This window comes from Pelmatolapia mariae, linkage group LG12, assembly GCF_036321145.2.
Source record: "Pelmatolapia mariae isolate MD_Pm_ZW linkage group LG12, Pm_UMD_F_2, whole genome shotgun sequence".
Lineage (NCBI taxonomy): Eukaryota > Metazoa > Chordata > Actinopteri > Cichliformes > Cichlidae > Pelmatolapia > Pelmatolapia mariae.
The window spans coordinates 6,242,457-6,260,841 of NC_086237.1; the positions used below are offsets into that span (position 1 = coordinate 6,242,457).

General features: G+C 41.1%; 1 long non-coding RNA gene across 1 annotated transcript in view; it reads left to right on the forward strand.

The window, feature by feature from the left end:
• The first annotated feature begins 4,244 nt into the window (after positions 1–4,244).
• The window catches only part of LOC134639260 (uncharacterized), a 59,385-nt gene continuing 45,244 nt past the window's right edge, over positions 4,245–18,385 (forward strand). Inside the window, exon 1 of the long non-coding RNA XR_010095321.1 lies at positions 4,245–4,407. This is a non-coding gene — a long non-coding RNA (uncharacterized LOC134639260). The remainder of the gene's footprint in view (positions 4,408–18,385) is intronic.

Genomic DNA, 18,385 nt, shown 5'->3' on the forward strand with positions numbered 1-18,385 from the left:
AGTGCAAGTAATGCAATAAAAAACAACTCTTTCAAAGCCACTGACTCACACACATCTCAATAAACACCTCCATCAAAGCCTAATAACTAACAAATATCAAAACCTCCTTTTGCGTTTTTATTTTTATTTTTGTTGCTTTTCCAAGTTCAGAAAATGTTTGTTTGATTTTTTTTTCAAGACTCAAGTTTTTATTTTTATTGCAGTGAAAAAAAGTGTCCTTCACATCTAGTTTTGGTTAACTATGAAAAACTTGGTGTCTACATTTTTCCCGTCTGAGATCAGGTTGAAAAAACCTTAAAGAAAAACAAGTCTGTTCTCTGTTTAAAAGAACCTTTAAAGCCAGGAAGTATCCTGGGTACACAGATGAGTATGAGTACCAGTGCAGCAACTGAAAAGGAAATGATAAAACAAGATAAACAGGACCCACAGAATTCCAATATCCACTCGCCACTGGTTTCCTTGAAACCTTGGAGGAGTGTAATCAATCTTTCCCCCCCATTTTAATTCAGTTTTAAGTTAATGTAAATTCTTTTGTGGGTTCTAAAATAATGAATTGTTCCAAAAGTGTTCGTTGAAACATTGTAATAAAGTACTACTGAGCACATCTTATTCTTGTTTCATGCTTGTTTTGACAAACCTTGATCTGTTACCTGGAGGACTCTGATAGAAATCCTGTTGTGTGTGTGTGTGTGTGTCATATAAAACCCCTGATGATCAAAGCGGCTGAAACAATAGGAAACACTGCACGGGGATTATCAAAAACAAGGCACAAAACCTGAATACTACTGTGCATCTAATCACACTCAATTCAGTTCACCAGTTCACAACAACAGACAATGTGTCAGGAGCAGCAATATTAGAGAGAAAACCCAAAGTAATGCGATCCTGTCTGAGCAGCACTTGATGGCGAGTGGAAGGCAAAGCTTTTTTATAAAAGAACCAAAAGTACAGACCAAAGTTACCGACATGTAGGAGTGGCAGTGGATTTATCACAGCTGTTTCTACACCATGATATTTTCAATTAAGGTTAGTGGGACTTATAAAACATTATAAACATTAGAAAACAGGGAGCTGGGACTCCAAAAAAAACCAAAAAAAAAAAAAACCCCACATATGAGGAGAATAACTTCCACTGGGAAAACAAAAAAGACAACAACAACTCTGAGAAAGTCAACAAACTTTTTAAGCTGTTTTTAATCCGTTTTGATTGGTGAAATGTGAAAAATGCTCTGTTAGCTTTTATACATTTATACTTTTGTTGTCCCTCTTCCAACTGTTTAAAAGACATATTGATATCACGAGCTTAATTTAAGGATACATTTTTTCTTTCAAACTCTGCAGTGGCTTTGCGCTATTATCACATAAACAGAGACTTTAAATGGTTGGTTGTAATAACATTGTTTTTGAGTGAGGTTAAATACGCCATCCGAAGTGACATACGTTTTAACGAGCTGCCAACAAAAACACGTCGGGTAATATTAAATGTTATTAACTAATTATTAAATAAAACGTAGGTTAATTATTCGCATGAAGAAATGTTTCTCTGGTATGGTGGCTGGTAGCCTTTCAGCTAGCAAACCGCTGTTTCACACACAGAGACTTTGTAGAGAGACCATCAGAGGGCGCTGTAACCCCCAATTTATTCCTCGCCCTACCGTCTCCGCAGGATGGCAGCAGACCTCATGAAACCAACTTTAACTGGTGGGCAGGTCACTTTGCTCCTCCAAACAACAAAAGCGCTAGTGTTTAATTACAACAACGCGTAGTACACTCAGAGAAACGTAGCCAAGGTTAGAAAAGTGCAAAAATATCTTTCTTAAATTGCAGATGCAAAGCTGGAGACACATTTTCTCCAGGCGAAGGAGTGGATCAGTGAACTCACCACACGCTAGGACAGTTTATTGTGAGCGCACAGTGTCCTCAACACGTTTCCTTTTGTTTTACAATTTTCGAGTAGCTAGCTAGCTAGCAGCAGAAGCTGATAAAAGCCCCCTTTTTAGTTTGAAATAGACCCGAGAGTCCCTACCCGAAGTCTGCTCTGCATAGGCCCGTCCACCCAGCCGCCTCCTCGGTCATGCTGGTTGTCACGATTGCTACAGAAACACTAAACTACTGTGAACCGATTACATTCAGCTCGCACTGCAATAACTTGTGGCCACTATGAATGTTTGTGTTTTTAATTACCAAGCTACTGCATTAGTGCACCTTACAGCTGAGGGGACAGTGACTTTATTGGGCGAGCCTGGACCTTCGAGGCCCGCCCGAAACCCGACGCTGACTCAGCGAATGTTAAGCATCTGTGTCTGGTTACTAACCGAACAGCTGTCCGGTAACTATGATTAGCATTATCATGCTAGTTTTCGTCTTGTCGTGGTAAACGCTGGCCTTCAATTTTACCAGAGACCAGAAAAGGGCGGTTACGAAACTCCATGTCCCACAATTCCTTCAGACCAATAAGGCACGCTTGTTACGTAATATCTGTTGTGTGTTTGTGCTGCTTTCGCGTTATGTCGGAAAAAACACAATGCAAAATATTAAACAAATCAGCAACAATGCTGAACAATCTAACGCTGAATAGTAATGAAAATAAAACAATTTATCTGTTTTCAATTAGATTTAAAATAGATTTAATAATAAAGAGATCTCACCTCATACTGTGCTTTGGTATGTGTGAGAAAATAGTGATTTCTAATGTTCTCATTATGAAATAAACACACATAAGTAATTCATTTTGATTTGTTCAAAGGTCTAACAAAAACTTATTTGAATGTTGTTTATTTGAATTATTTAATGAGCATAGTGAAGATGATTTATTTCAGTTATTTAATTATTTGCTTAGGAAAGCAACTTTTGGGGCGTATTCTACCAAATCTGTGTCAGGCTTATGTTCTGGATGTTTTTCAAATTAGTAAAATGACCAGGAAGTATCTAAGTAACTTGACAAAAGCTGGTCAAATTCTCTAAATGCCAGGAAAAGTTGATTTAGTGCTTCCTTTCTTGTGTTATTTTAGCAAGGATACACAGGACCACCCTTTACAAGAGAAGGAGATAATGTACTTGTGGCCTTTCCAGTCATATCTGCTGGGTTTCCTGTCATATAAGAAACAGGATTGTAATCTTGAACAGCCATTTCATTTCACTTTTGTAACTGCTAGCCAATATGTCAGTTTGAATTTTCATTTTTTTGTAACTCTTTCCAATAAATATTTCTGAAATACTTAGAATGTTTTTGAGACCCTAAATACAAATCTATTGCAGAACTGGTTAAAAAAAGATTGAAGTAGCATATAATGTGTTAGTAACTGTGCTTGGGCAACTGGACAGATGGACCTGGAGTAACACATCAATGTTTAAGTTGAGTCAAGCCTAACTACAGACAATCCAGCAACAGTCAGTCATCAATCACTTGGTTTCTCTGAGAATTATACTTCAACAGGAGTTTAATCAGACATTCCTCCTTCTATCAGACACACATTTTGGAAGCTGGTAGGTGAAAAATTCATTTTCTTGTAGGTTTTACTTTCTGAAAACTATGACTTGACCTACTCTGCTCAGTTCCAACTCCACTCCTGAACTTTACTAGGATAGCTTAGCTATTTATCTTATACTGGGCCTTAGTACAGCATCCTCTCTTAATCAAGCTGTTTATTTCCTTTCCTCCTTCCTTCTGATTGGCTGGCCCTAAAAATAAAACTTGTGGTAGGTGGGCTTCTGTTTACAGTTGGAGTTGTTTGCCTGAGATGCCCATATTAGGGGAACCTGCTATCATCATAAAGTGTCTAAATTAGAAAGAAAACTGCCTGAAACTGAGTGAAACTGAGTGTTTAGAGCAGTGTGAAGTCTGAGTTTTTGCTTCTCAGATCTACACTGACTTCATCACTTGAGCATCCGAAAGTATACCCACTAATGTAAAGAAATAATAAATCATAGATATGAAAAAATATTATGTCGTTATTATGTGAAAGGATTTCAGTCATAATTGTAAGATGATGTGACATTTTGCATAGAAGCCTTTGTTCAAGACTCCCATCACCACTAATTGATGTAAGAAGCTGCTGTCCACCACCCTCCTCGAGATCCTCAAACGCACCATCGGTGGGGGGTGTGGATCCAGCTATTCCTTGCTGACTGGAAGCAGGAGGGTCAAAGCATGGGTCCGCGGTTCGAGTACTGAGTCAGTCAAGCTAAACACGGCGACCAAAGCAGCGCCAGCTTCACTTTAGACCGAACCGCCGGTGCTGTCATCCTGCCCCTTCACCCCCACGCGCGTGGTTCTTTCTCCGCGGCGCGAAGGGGCGACGTCGGACTCGAGCTGACTCGGGTTCAGTCCATGCAGGAGGATGGAGATACAGAAGAGGGCGAGTGGGTTCGACTACCCGGAGAGAAACGACGCCAAGCCAGTAAACGGTAGGCAAACCTGACGTGGAACAGCCTCCTTCGCGTCCGCACACGAGCACACGTAGCCCGGCTGCTGCTGTCCCGGGCACCGCTGCTCACCTCAAAACATGAGCGCGTGGCTGTGTGATCAGCGCCTCATCACTGCTGCTGCACGAGCCTTTCACGTGCACCGCAGCCTTTCTGAAGCGGCGCTGATGAAAACGCGCAAGTTTAAAAAAGCAGCCGCGTGATTTTATTTTTTATTAGACTCGGAGACGTTGGTAACGAAGTTAGCAGTGTAGCGCGGATTGAGTTTGTTTTACTGGTGGACATGACTTAATTGTGTGTGTGTGTGTGTGTGTGTGTGTGAGAGAGAGAGAGAGAGAAAGACAGAGAGAGATGGCGCTGGGCTCGTTGGGAACAGAGGTCGGAATGTTTTTATTTGGAGGTGGTCAGTCAGGCTCGGGAAGATCGTAAAAGGTGAACTTTTGAACTTGGAGAATGCCCCGAAGCCTTTAGTCCTTTAAGTCCTCAAAATCCGGCACTTCACAGGATGGCAAAAAGGCCATAACAGAGGATGCAGAGGTCCATCCCCTCACTGCACCGGTCCCGCTGACTTTTGTTTACAGTGGCACGGTGCTGCTGGAAAGGCTTCTTATTCAGTGTGCCTGATACTCGTTTCTAATATTCTGTGATACTGACCAGCTCCAGGCTCAGACTAAGCCCCACAATGCCTTGCAGCAGACTGTCCCAGGCGCCAGTCCCATATCGTGCCCCCATGCGGGTGACTGAAGATTTATTGACATTTCCAAGATTAAAATTCCTTTAACCCTGCCAGCCCCGAGGACACTCAACGTGACTTATATTGGGTTGGACTTTGTGTTCTGATCCACTTAATGAGTCTCATTATGAAGATTTAAGACTGTTTAAGAAGCACATTAGATAGAAATGTCCCCCTAAGAATTTCCCTTAAATTTCTTAATTTAATAGTAAAATTAATGCATACATATTTTAGACTTAGTTTCATTTTAATACTGAAATTATTTCGTGAATGTACCCAAAATTATTTATTAATTTTGATTAAACATGAATAATTTAATATTTTTTAAAGTATATTTTGTGGTCGGGACTGCTGCTTGAATCGTTTCAGGTATTGTCTTTGTTTCACTGAAACAAATCCTCTGTGGGTTCCAGCAGTAATCAACAGAATAATCAATAATGACAACAACAGCTTGAGCAGTTCTACAGATTAAATTCTTTTAATTTTTCAATTGTAGCATAAAAACACGAGTAAAGAAATACACCCAAAAAAATAAAAAGTATTTTGTAAAACGTTTTGAAATCATTTTAGGCTCGTTGATAATTCTGTAAATAATGTTTTCCCTGCATATTGTTAGAATATGTCTCATCAAAATGTTTATTTTTTCATCATGTCTTAATTCATTAATACCTGGTCTTAAAATTCAGGATATGGCAGGAATTTCTAAACATCACACATGACTGAAGGAAACTAATAAACACTTAAAATGGACAGATAACCGATAGATTATTCCACTTTTTTGTGGTGGTCAAACACAAAACTTGATGATTAAAAACGAACGTTCAGCCTTCAGCTGTCGTTCACACTGTAACACCAAACTGTGAAACAAACAATACTTATTATTTACCCATGAGTCAGTATCTTTAAAAAGACTGATAGCAGCTGATTCAATGGTCAGTGTTATCTTTGCAAACAAAACGGCTTATTTATCATTTATAATTGTTTGCAGAATAGAAAACAGTAGGTAAACAGAAATGATAAACAGGAGTAAATACATGAAAATAAAGTAACAGACTGAGTATTTGTAACAGTATTTTACTTTGAATCGTTTTGGCCTGATGTCACTCAGCATCAGCTCGTATATCCACACATCCCTACTTTCTCGTTTCATTTGAGATTTGATCTTGAAAGTGACCACTTTGATACTTTTTCATCAAAAGATGTTTAGCAGAGTAAATATTGTTGTTTACTTTAATGTGAGTTTATTTAGTAAAGTAATAGAAACCACTTTGAGAGCCCAATTTTAATCAAGTACTTCCAGCTCTTCGCTGCAGTTTGTTGCTTTTCTGTGTCATATGGAACAGTAAACAGCGTGTGTGCCCCCCCACTCCCCTGCCCCCAACACACACACACACACACGCACACACACGCGCGCACACACACACACACACACACGCGCACACACTCAGAAGGGACGGGAAAAAAAGGGAAGATAGGTTTGATGCATGGGTGAAGTAGACTGGCATGAACTGGTTGAAACAAAGTGCTTTGTCAGCCCCTGCTCTGCTGGTACATTTGTTGTGTGTCTGTTTTTCCCTTGGGGCAGAGTGAAGGGGGTAGCTGGCAGTGGGTGGGACAGGGACAGGATACAAACACCACCCCCCACCATCCCACCCCCGATTCTTGAATGAGCCAGGAGTACAGTAGAGGAGTGTGGGGGTGACGGGAATGTAGATGTGATCCATCATGTTGTGTTTTTTTTCTTTCTTAAGAACATTTCCTCTGCTGCCACAATATCAGTGTTAGCATCAGCAGACACACACAAACAAACAAACAAACACACACACACACACACACACACACACACGTGTTTTCATTCAAGTTAATCAAGAGAAAAAACAAAAATCATTGTAGCGCCTTCAGCATTATAGTGATTCTTGTCTTTCAGTCGAGCCTTTTTTGAACACACTCCCCACCAGGTGGTGTCGTGCTCGGTGTGTTGTTTAAAGAAAGAAAAAGAAAAAAATAAATGTATCAAAGAGTGATAATACAAAACAAATATCATGTATGTTTCCATTTATAATGAAAAGCTCATTTTCCTCTGTGGTCTCTGTGGATGACAGAGTTCGCTGTCCTGTAAACTGAAGCTCAGTTTTCATGAAGCAGGAAAATGATTTTCTCTGCATTCTGTTCGACTCATTAAAAGCCTTGAGTGTGCTTTTACTCTATGGCTGTGAGTATTTTAACATGAGATGGTGAGCGTCCATATGGACGTCTGTTTTGTGACGGTGTGGACTCGCCCATATTGACTTAACATCACAGCGCACCATCCACACATGCATTCCAGGCGGTGGTTTATAAAGAAGTGTAGCAAGAATGACTGCTTGGCTCTGGGTGTCTGCAGTGGAGTGTAACCAAAGCATCAGGTCTCTCACAGTTCACAGGTTCAACTCTGTAGGTTTTAACAAATGAAGATGTGTTATCAGAAGATCCTGTAAGTGCTGCAATAAATGCACATCGCTGCAGTGAAAAACAAACAAATAAAGCAGTTGGCTTTATAATGTGACCCTGGATTAGATATTACAATTACATGTTTGGTTTTTAAAGTATTTATTTGTTATTAAACACACAGAATCTATATTTATATTTATATATTTTTATTTTCTTTATATATCAGCAGCTGTGATCACTATGATAGTGCCCTCAGTCGCGTCCAACGTAGAAATATCTCTAGATTTTCAGGTTTTCCTGTCTCGCTGCTGCGTCTCCCCTGATAATATGATAAGACTTTAGTAACAACATCAGGATCTGTTTGCTCTTTCATCATTATCCCACATACTGAGAGGACATCTGGCCTGATTGGTTTAACCTTCTATTTAGATGTCAGAGGTCATTACAGCTAATCTCAATTTGATTCTCGACCCAAGACAGCATGTGTGGAGTACAATCTGATTACATCTTCTGCAAAATGTTTAATATAACTCAGATACTTTTTTCACCCTTACAGGGAAACATTCACCTCCCTGATTTCATGTTAAGATGAGAGAAACTATTAAAGACAAGTTAGTCCATTATGAGCGGTGAAAACTGAGTCCTCATCAGTTCCAGAGGTCTAAGTGCTGCAGTTCCTTCATGCTGATGGTGCTGTTTCCAGGCAACACATATTGCGGGTCAGCTGGTGATGGATGGGATAAAAGACAAATAATGGGGAGATTAATTAACACCATTTTAAAGGAACTAAAAGAACATGTTGGATGGATCAATTCAATTTTTAATAATGTTCTGGTTTGGTGTTCCAAAATGTTCCCCTGCAACAAGTGAAATATTTTAGTTTGGTGCTCAATTATTTCCATTTGCTTTCAGGCCCTTAAAAAGATCTTGTCTCATAAAATCTTGATAAAATATTTTTCCAGTTCCCTGTGATGGTCTAAGCCTTTTCCACTTCACTATGCTATTTTCAGTTCACAAACACTTCCAGGGTTTTTTCGCCCTGAGCTCTGAATCTTCTCCTAAAGTTCTGCTTGTTGTTTTCTTGTTGTGTGTGCTGTGATGGACATGTTGGGGGAGGTGGCGGATGAGTGCTATGGGAACGACAACCAGGGATGTTGCTCTTGAAGCATTAATGGCCCTGGTCTCTGCTGACCTCACCGTAACCCAGGAAAGTATTTACAACCTTCACTTGATCCATGAGGTATGGGGCTGGGACTGCTCTCTCACAGAAGTTTGCTGCCTTGATCCTGGCATAGGCTGAGCATCTAACAGCTGCTAATGAGCTGTGGGGGAGGATGACGAGGGAGGACATAGCATGCTGCTGTGAACCATATTTTGAGAGGGAATGTATTACAGTAAGTATAATTGGTCTGATGCTGTTGGCAGTGCTTTTGCCAAGCTTCTGTTGTTTTTGACACGAAGCCTGGGCCAAAGGCTGTAAATGGCTTCAATTTGAGTTTGAATTTGGGTGGAAGATGAGTTTATAGGCAGCTGTAAAACACTGAACTTGGTATGCAGAGTAGGGATCCTGTAAAGCTGCAGTACTGAAGGATGCAGTTGTCTGGGAAGTTATAAAAGAGCAGCTGAGGAACTACAATATTTCCATTTTAAAGTGGAAAAATAGGGACTTCTGTTGCCACTCACTACAGCTAGGCGTCACTTACTGGGACATCTGAATCAAAGATTTGCCTAAAGCAGCCGGTGACACCCTGGAAGTCTTTAGGGAAATATGGGTATTTCCTAACTGGTTGGCAGGTGTTTGCTGGAGGTTGCAAGCTGTCACCGGGTGAAACTAGTTGCAAACAGTGTGCTGCAAAAACCCTTGTGTTCTCATTTCCAGCAGGTTGCTGTAGTCATCCGTAGTTCGCATAATAGATCACAACTTGTCTACGAATGCTTGCTAATAAATCAGGGAGCAGTAGTGAAAGTTTTTTTTTTTTTTTAGCGTACAGATTTCTAGAGAGGTCCTCACAAACTGTGGGATAAAGTTTCTGTCCAAACTTCTACAGCAGGCTTATCAGTTTTTAGGTATAAAGGGTATTAAAACCACCCTATACCACACCCAGTTATATGGACTTGTGGAGGGATTTAATCAGACATTGAAGAATATAATGGGCACGTTTGGCTCCGACTAGGACCAGTGGTTGCCTCACCCTCACCGAGGGAAAGGACTTTCCAACTAGCACAGCAGGTGTTTTTGTTTCTCCTTACAAGTGACAGCAAACAGGTAGCCAAGTAGCAGAGGCATTACAGAATTAATAAGAGGCTTTGGTAAGGTCAACTATGAGCTATATATACCTGACAGCAAGAAAAAGAAACATAAGGTTTTCCACATTATCCTGTTACAGGAATTCTAGGTTCCAACGCAACGGTCCATGCAGCAGGTTAGGCAGCAGTGTCTTATTTTGTCAGGAGAAGAAGAGGGAGAACAGTTTTTCCCCACAAACAAAGCAGAGCTGGGTTTAGTGTCTCTAACAAGTCTTCAGGCATCCCACCAGAAAAATCTAAGAACCCTTCTTTACAGTTGTTTCAGGAGGAATCTGGTTTTACAACACAGGTGCAGCACAAAATACGCCTGAGGGAAAATGTTCCAGCTTCCAAAAAGTTCTACAGAATTTCAGAGCTCCTGGTGCCACAGCTGCAGCTTGGGTAATTGAAACATCAACAAATGGTGAAGCCTAGTTATGCTAGTCCTAAAAAAAGATGGATCAGTGTTCAACTTTTAGCCGTTTTCCACTAGTACCCACTGGGCTTAGCTCTGCTGACTCGACTTGACTTTTAGGTTTTTCCATTAGGTGGTAGTACCTGATACCAGGTACGTTTTTAATGACTACTCTGCCAAAATCCCAAGCCATCTGTGTCCCCGATTGGCCAGTTAGTGGTGTCACTCTTGAGTCCTGCACAAAACCAGCATTTTTGAAACCCAGCAAGAAGTGAAATGGCTCTCCAAAACTAACACTGTGGTCCAGCGACGGTGTGCAGTCCTGTACCAACAGTTTAGAAGCAGGTATATCATCGCCTTGATGTCCACCATTGTTGTGTGGTTTGTGTTGCATTGACATTGTGGTACGTTCAGCTGAATCTGATTAGCCGAGTGGGTACTAGTGAAAAAAATTGGAATTAGTCTTCAAGTTTGATCCCTTACCTGATACCTCGCATTGACGAACTCTTGGAAAGGGTGGGGAGAAGCTGTGGCCCCAGCACCAGAGACAAGTAAAGTGACAGCCTTCAAACTCCTTTTTGGACTGTTTCAGTTCAAGTTGCAGCAACCTTTCAGCACCTCATGGACCAGGTGTTGATGGATCTGTGTGTTCTCCACCTCAGATTTGCTGGCTTCACGAGCAGTCCTAATGAATGTAATCAGACACAGAGCCAGGTGGAGTACCTTGAATATGAGGTTGGACATGGACAAGTCAAGACTTTAAGTGGAGAAAGTGGAAGTCATTCATGCATACTCAGTGCCCACAACAAAGAGGAAGGTGCTGGCTTTTGTAGAACTAGTGGGGTGGAACAGTAAATTTATTCCCTACTTTGCAGAGAGGGCAGCACCTCCCTGGGATCGAACCACCAAGTTTTTGATTAGTACCTGACCTGAGACTCCTAAACTACAGCCACTCCGTTCTCTTCTTTTTTTTCTAAACAGCTCAGTAGCCCCCCCATGCTGAGAGTACTGGTCATAGGTGACTGGCAGTGGAACCATAGTTGGATGAAGCTCAGCACAGGACACTGATTGTTTCACAGTCAACAGACAAGATACACAGAGCTCTGTGCACATCGTCAGGAAAATGCTAAACGGTGACTCTTCTCATTACTTCAGCACACATGCGTTGAGTAAATGCTGCCTGTTTGAACACTTCAAGCTGGTGGTTATGAAAGGACTCAAGAATGCGTATACTGTAGTAATGGAAATATTCTGAATGCAGTAACTTCCTGCTTTGCTTGTGTGAAACATTAAAGCAGTATTCACATTCAGTCAGCCCAGAACGTACATCAAATATGTAAGTTATTCCTTGTTAGATTATTATTTTCACTCCTGAAATAGATGAATTTACTGCATTTTTTCGAACTTAAAAGTGAACTAATGAAGAAAAACTCTAGACTCTTTGGCAGGACATTAACTCCGCTGCTACAGAAGTTTTATTTATTCAGGACAAAGTAAGAAAAGGCTGAAAATACCAGTTTCCCAGCTAAAACTTTTTTTTGTCATTTTAACATTAATTATTGCAACTAATTAATTTGAAATTCATTTTCTGTGAGCTCCTCAAGAGAAGCTGTATAGACGAGCACACATTATAGCCTGCACCAAATCCTGATTAATGTTGTTCCTGTTTGGTGTAAGGCCTTTCTTGAGAATACTGTAAAATGTTCTTAATGAAGAAGCAAAGTTTTAGCTTTTTCATTCCTGTTTTAAACTCATTTATATTGCTGTTCCGCCTGTTTTTGTACCTGTAAAGCAGCTAATGCCGATGGATTGTAATGGGACACGTGAGCAAACTTAACAGTTGTAGGTTTTGGTTTTGTTCAGGGGTGGGGGTCGGCGTTGCAGCAGTGGTGGTGTTGAAATGTTCTGTCAGTTAACTGACAGACGACCACCGCAGCCAACTAACATGATGTTTATAGGATTAGTTTCGAGCTGGTGTAACCGGACAATATCGCCTCATTTTTAGTGTAAAAATGTGAAAGTGCGACACATTTGGAGCATCTTTACAGTGCACACTGAACCTTGTGGCTCCATAAGCAGACTCAACTGTTTCTGCTGTTTTGTGAGATGATTATTATCAGATGGCTGCTGCAGGGCTTAGTTCGCACAGTGCGTGTACACTCACCGGCTGTATGAGGCAGTAAAACTCTAACCCCTGGTATGATGAAAGGGAAGTTGCTCCTTTGAGCATGTCAGCCAGCAGTGATGGTGCTCCCCCCCGCCCTCTGACCACAGCCTGACCCCCAGCGTGACTGCCGTCGGGATTACCACAGATAAACGCAACGTTCATCAGCTTCACGTGGATGAATGCTCTATGAAACATTTATCCCACTGTTTCATGTCTAAAGTGGATAATCAATTCAGTCTAATTATATATTGATGAATAATAATAAAAATAATATCAAATGATAACATTTATTGAAATAAGTGGAAAAATACACACTGTTCAAAATAAGCAAAGCTGTTTCTGCACGTCTGTTCTCACCTTGACTTTAATGCTGCATTCGTTGCCTCCTGTGCAGATAACCTGTCTGCTTTTTCTTCTCAGACCTTTGACATCAAATGTTCTTTTTTTCAGCCAGTTCTCTTAGAGATGGTCGTGTGGGGAAAATCTGACTATATCCTCCGTTTCTGAAACACTCAGACCAGCCCGTGTGGCACCAGTAACCATGCCACCTTTACTGTCACCTTTCTCCCCGATTCTGATGTTCTTTTTGAATTTCAGCAACCCCGTGTCTGTCTTTATTCTTTAAACTGGGGTCCTCTACCAGAGGCCTGGGAGCTTGAGCGTCCTGCACAGTATCTTTGCTGTTCCTAGGATTGTGCTCCTCTGGACAGAGATCTCGGTTGTCCTCTCTGGGATCTGCTGGAGCCACTCTCCGAGTTTGGGAGTCACTCTCCCAAGAGCTCCTATCCCCCCTTCAGCTTACACATCTTCTCTAGCTCCTCTCTCAGCACTTTGTGTTTCTCCAACTTCTTATGTTCCTTTTTCTTGAAATTGCCATCACTTGGTAAAAGTACATCTATTACTACAACCTTCCTCCTCTGCGTGTCTACTAATACTGTGTGGGGTTGATTAGTCATCACCGCTTTGTCCATCTGTACCTGGAAGTACTACAGGACCTTAGCTGGTCACTCTCAACCATCCAAGTGGGCACTTTGACCTCGGGACATCAAGACCATACTCAGCACAGATGTTCCTCTATGCTATGCCAGCCACTCAGCTACAGCGTTATATGTCTGCCCTGCCTGCCAGCTTCTTGCACCCTGCTGTGATGAGCTGCATTTTCCCAGGGCCATCTTTGGTCTTGCATGGTGTGCTAGACCCCAGTCTCTATCAGTCTTGTGCTTAGAGGTTTTTCCTGTGCTGCCATGATTAGTGCCTCCAGCGTGGCTGGTGCATGCCGTGCAAAGGCCTGTGCTTCTGTGGCGACAGGCGCTCTTCTTTTTCGAGTTTCAGTGGCCCGAGTTATTCACCAAACTGTTGTGGTCATCTTCCTGATGTGCTTCTGGATCTTTGTTGTTTCATTCTGGATCGTGCTTCTGACACTCACTGGTCCTTCCTTGGGTTTAGCATAGAGGCTCAAGGTGTTGAGCTTGGAGTGAGACCCTTCATACCTGATAAAGAGCTTTCTTGTCCTGATGTGTTTTAAGGCAATAAGATTACAGATATACAGCAACTATGTATATTAAAAAAATCTATGTCAGTACGAAAGAGCTTACATAATATCACACCTACACAAAATGCTATTATGGTCTGTTCTACACATGAAAAGTCAAACATTTTTGGAAACTCCTAAAATATCTGGATCTTAACAGAACTATAGCCTGTACAGGGCTCTTCTAGCTTTCAAAGCAGAGAATGTGTTACATTAAAATGCTGCTGATATCTTAAAACTGTGCAGTCAGGCATGGAGGAGAATCTGCTCTCCATCATTTCAGCCTATATAAAGCATGTGCTGAGAAGTGGAGGGGCACTGGGACAGCAGCATCACACGGTCACGGAGAAGCAGCAGAGAGGACAGAGTAAATGCTCCTGTGTGCTGTGTTACACAACAAGGTCAAGGGTCATGTGTAGAGGTCAAAGGGATGACCGCCAAGCAGCCTGTGAAGGCAGCCCTTGAGTTCCTTAACAATCTGTCAAATCTAATGGAGTACTGAGCGCTCAGAGTCTGTCAGACTGAAAGTCAGATTACTGGTTGTTTTTTGAAAGGCTGTGTTTGATTAAGAGTTTTACCTGTGGGGAAAGGTACGAGGGACTTTTGGATCATGTTTTTTATTTAATAAACTTGGAAAAAACTATTGAAAGCATCTTATTTATAACTCTGTCTGCCTTCACTCTTTATTTACCCGGAGTTAATAGAGGCCGCCTGGTCTTCTTTGGTAAGTTTAGTTCATTTATTTTATATTTACTGTGGAATGCAACAACGGTTTAAAGTGAAAAACAACAACACGATTCTTCAAGATTATAATGAAGTGAAAACTGATATTCAGCATGAACAAAATCAGTAACAATCTGTGTGAAATATGAACTCTAATAACTGTGTACAAAGTTTTTGAGCCTTGTGCTGTCAGTTTTCCATATATAGTCACTTTTATACGGAAACTGTCCAGGTGTTTTTGTGTGGTGGATACTAAAGCAGTGCTGTCCACCTGGAGACAGAGACCCGCCTTGCTCCGCTCACACGGCCACGGCGTTTTAATTTTGAACTTCCTTAGGTGGCTATAGCTGCCTTAGACTGTCCTTCGCTGCTGTTTGTGGGGGAAGTGAAATGGTTGAAGCTGGGTGTCGGTGGGCAACCTGATGTCAATGAAGCCTCAAGTAGATGAGCACACGGGTCTTCCTGGAACTCCTGGCGAGCCCGCTGTTTCTGCTGGTGTTTGGCACATGATTCTTGGTGAATTATGAAGCTGCTGGTAACAGAAATGTCCAGGAAATAATGGTAAACTGTAATGTACCGCCTCCTGGTTTTCCTGTGGACTGAGTGGCTCCTCAGCATCAGGCCTGATGTGTCCACTCCTGTAGTGGTTTGCTCAAGACAAACTGTATCCTTCATCTATGGGTGGCTGTAGCTCAGGTGGCAGAGCAGGTCAGCCACTCATCAGAAGGTCGGTGGTTCGATCCCAGGCTGCCTCCTGGTTTTCCTGTGGACTGAGTGGCTCCTCCCATGTAGTGGTTTGCTCAAGACAAACTTTATCCTTCATCCATGCCACTTTCCTTCTGTCTTTCACTTTTTCTGTCAATTGACAGTAAAAATGGTTCTCCACACCTGCCTCTCGCTGCTCTGTGTGTCATTCATTCTTACCTGTGAGTGGACTATGGTGGCAGATGCATTGCTATGATGTAAAGTTCTGTAAAGCTTGTCTTCTCCTCTTTCAGGACCTGTTTCAATCTTCTCTCTCGCTCAAATGAGGAGTTTCATTTGTGTGAACTGCACATGGTAAAATCTAGGCAGGGCTTATTTTTCTGTCTGTGTTCAGACAGCAGTAGCTTGTGAAGGCTTTGTACTACCGTAATATGCCGAATATCCCTGTAAAGCTCATCTTCTCTTCTTTCTGAAACTTCTTTTCTTTAGCACAAACGATGACTGAGTTATGGTCATTTAAAGAGTGCTTGTAAAATGGGCCCTCCAGTGGGCCCATGGTAACAATGAACTTTTCCCAAGGACTAGCAACATCAGCAAGATCTCTGCTTGGATACATCTCTTTTCATTTTTCACTGGTCATGTGCTCACAGCAAATTATTTTGACTTCTATTTTACAAATCTGTAGCTCTATACGTTTTTTCCCCCCAACCGTTATACAACATATAACATGGCTTCATTTTCGTTCTACAGTTTTGGGCAAAAAAGTTAAACTAAAAAAGGCTTCACCTTTTCATATGTCAGAGTCTTTGGCCTAATCTCAACAGTTTTTTTTTTACTACAATAAAAATGGAGATTTCTGAAGGAACTTTTATATTAACAACAACATCATTGGACTACAGTCTCTATTTCTACGTTTGTTTGCTGCTGTTGCTCTTAACCAGATTGACATCACAAGAAGACCAGTCTTCAATAGAGCTCGACAGACCACGTGACTTTCGCGCATTGCATTGTGGGTACCAGTGGCAGCAAAATCAAAACACTGCATCAAGCGCTAGCATTTCCAGCACCGGTAATCATTAATTCTGCAGTTTTAATCCCTACTTGCATTTTATTTGGCCCAAAAACAGTTCTGTACGAAACGACGGAGAACACGGCAGGTCCGTACAAAGACAGACTTGACGAAAAGGCAAAAAAAAAAAAAAAGTACGAGGAAAAAATCAAAGGAGTGAAAGGGTTAGACCCATACGTGCATACAGAGTGGAGTAAGGACGTTAGCGTGCTGCCCAACTTTCATCACGCACATATTAATTATTATATGGTCCTAAGTGTGAGTGCATACACTCACAAAATGTTTAGTAACTTCAGATCCCTGCAACAAGCCCAGGTCCAGTTTACTTTGGTGATTTGGACTATTCCATTTCACAGCTGTTGTTACATTTTTTTCCTTTATCTCCTGTACAGGCCAACGCAATCTAAATGTCGTTTCAGGTTGTAGTATTACACAACATTTTCAGATCCAATAGAAATAAAATGAGTTTCGGAATTCATTCAGTTTGTTGTCTTTATTTATAACTGCCATTATTGTTTCATTCTATTATAGAATCTTACAGGAAAGAGGCTAAATTATTTTCCATTGTGCTTTATTAGCTGCTTCGGTGAAAAACAACAAAAAACATTTCAAAACAACATAGTGGAAAACAGTTATTCATCACTCGCTTGCTTCAATACAACACTTGGGCACATATATGCGGACTTTTCGTGGCTGTTTTGATCTCGCTCTCCCTCTTAACCGATCAAATCTGGCTGTGGTAGCAGCTTTAAACTCAGTATGACCCAGGCTGATAGAGGGTGCCCAGTCTGGATCGCACTCCAGCATTGTGTAGGCTGGTTTTCCTACAAAACGCAACAAACATTAGCCCGCAAAGCCACAGTGAACAAAGCAGCATAGCGCAACGAATTCAATTCAAATCAATATAAGACTTATTTGTAACCTACATCAACAATTATGTTATGATAAATTACGTAAGAACTACAACAGAAGACTTAGCTTTGTGGAAATGCTTGGAGCAGACTAACATGTGAGCTGGAGTGTTCTGAAACGTTATATTTGGTCTTCGAATGGCTGCAATCCAGGCCATCCGTCGGCTCTTTGTTACTTCGGAAACACGGCTTAAACAATTTCTCTTCCACGACGTAATCCGATAAAAACCGATCTCTTTACCCGTCGGCTTCCCGTGGCTGTCATGCGACCGGCTATTGCAGTTAATAATACAACAGCTTCTTGCCATTCTTTGTGTTTCTTTTTATCGCTGTGTGACTGTTTTCATGTGAAAGCCTGCGTGCGCTAGTACCGCTTCTCACTCGTACCCACAATCCTTCGCGGTTTTGACGCCACATTTTCAAGCTCTATTGTTGTATTTATGTAGATGACTGGGGAGATGCTGGGAAGCAATCATTTTACTCCCTTTTATGTAGAGCACAAACTTAAGTGTTCATTAAGGTGTTTGTCACATAGATATAAAATAAGCTCAGAGATTAAGCGGGTGTTAAACACAGGGTGCTTAGTTCATGTAAAACATGTAGTTTGTTGCTGTTTTGGTTTACGTGCTGAAAATGGTTTTATTTGTGTATATTCATGTGTTAGACTTGTACATAGTTAAACATGTATGGATCAAATAATGTTGAATTCTGGATATGGATTTGTAAGCAATGAAATTTGAAATAAGGGGGCAGGAACAGAAAAAGCTCCTGTTCGAGCACACACATCCTATACACACAGATACATGAAAACGTGATGGTTTTGGAGTTTTCTTTTTCTTTTTCTTTTTTCTTTTGTTATTTCAATTATATTTGCATGCTTGAAATAAAATTCTATCTATCTATCTATATAAATTTTAAATTTCATTATTCTTATTATTTTTTTAATTCCAGTTCCAGCAGTAAATAGTTTTGTCACTTGTCATTAAGTAA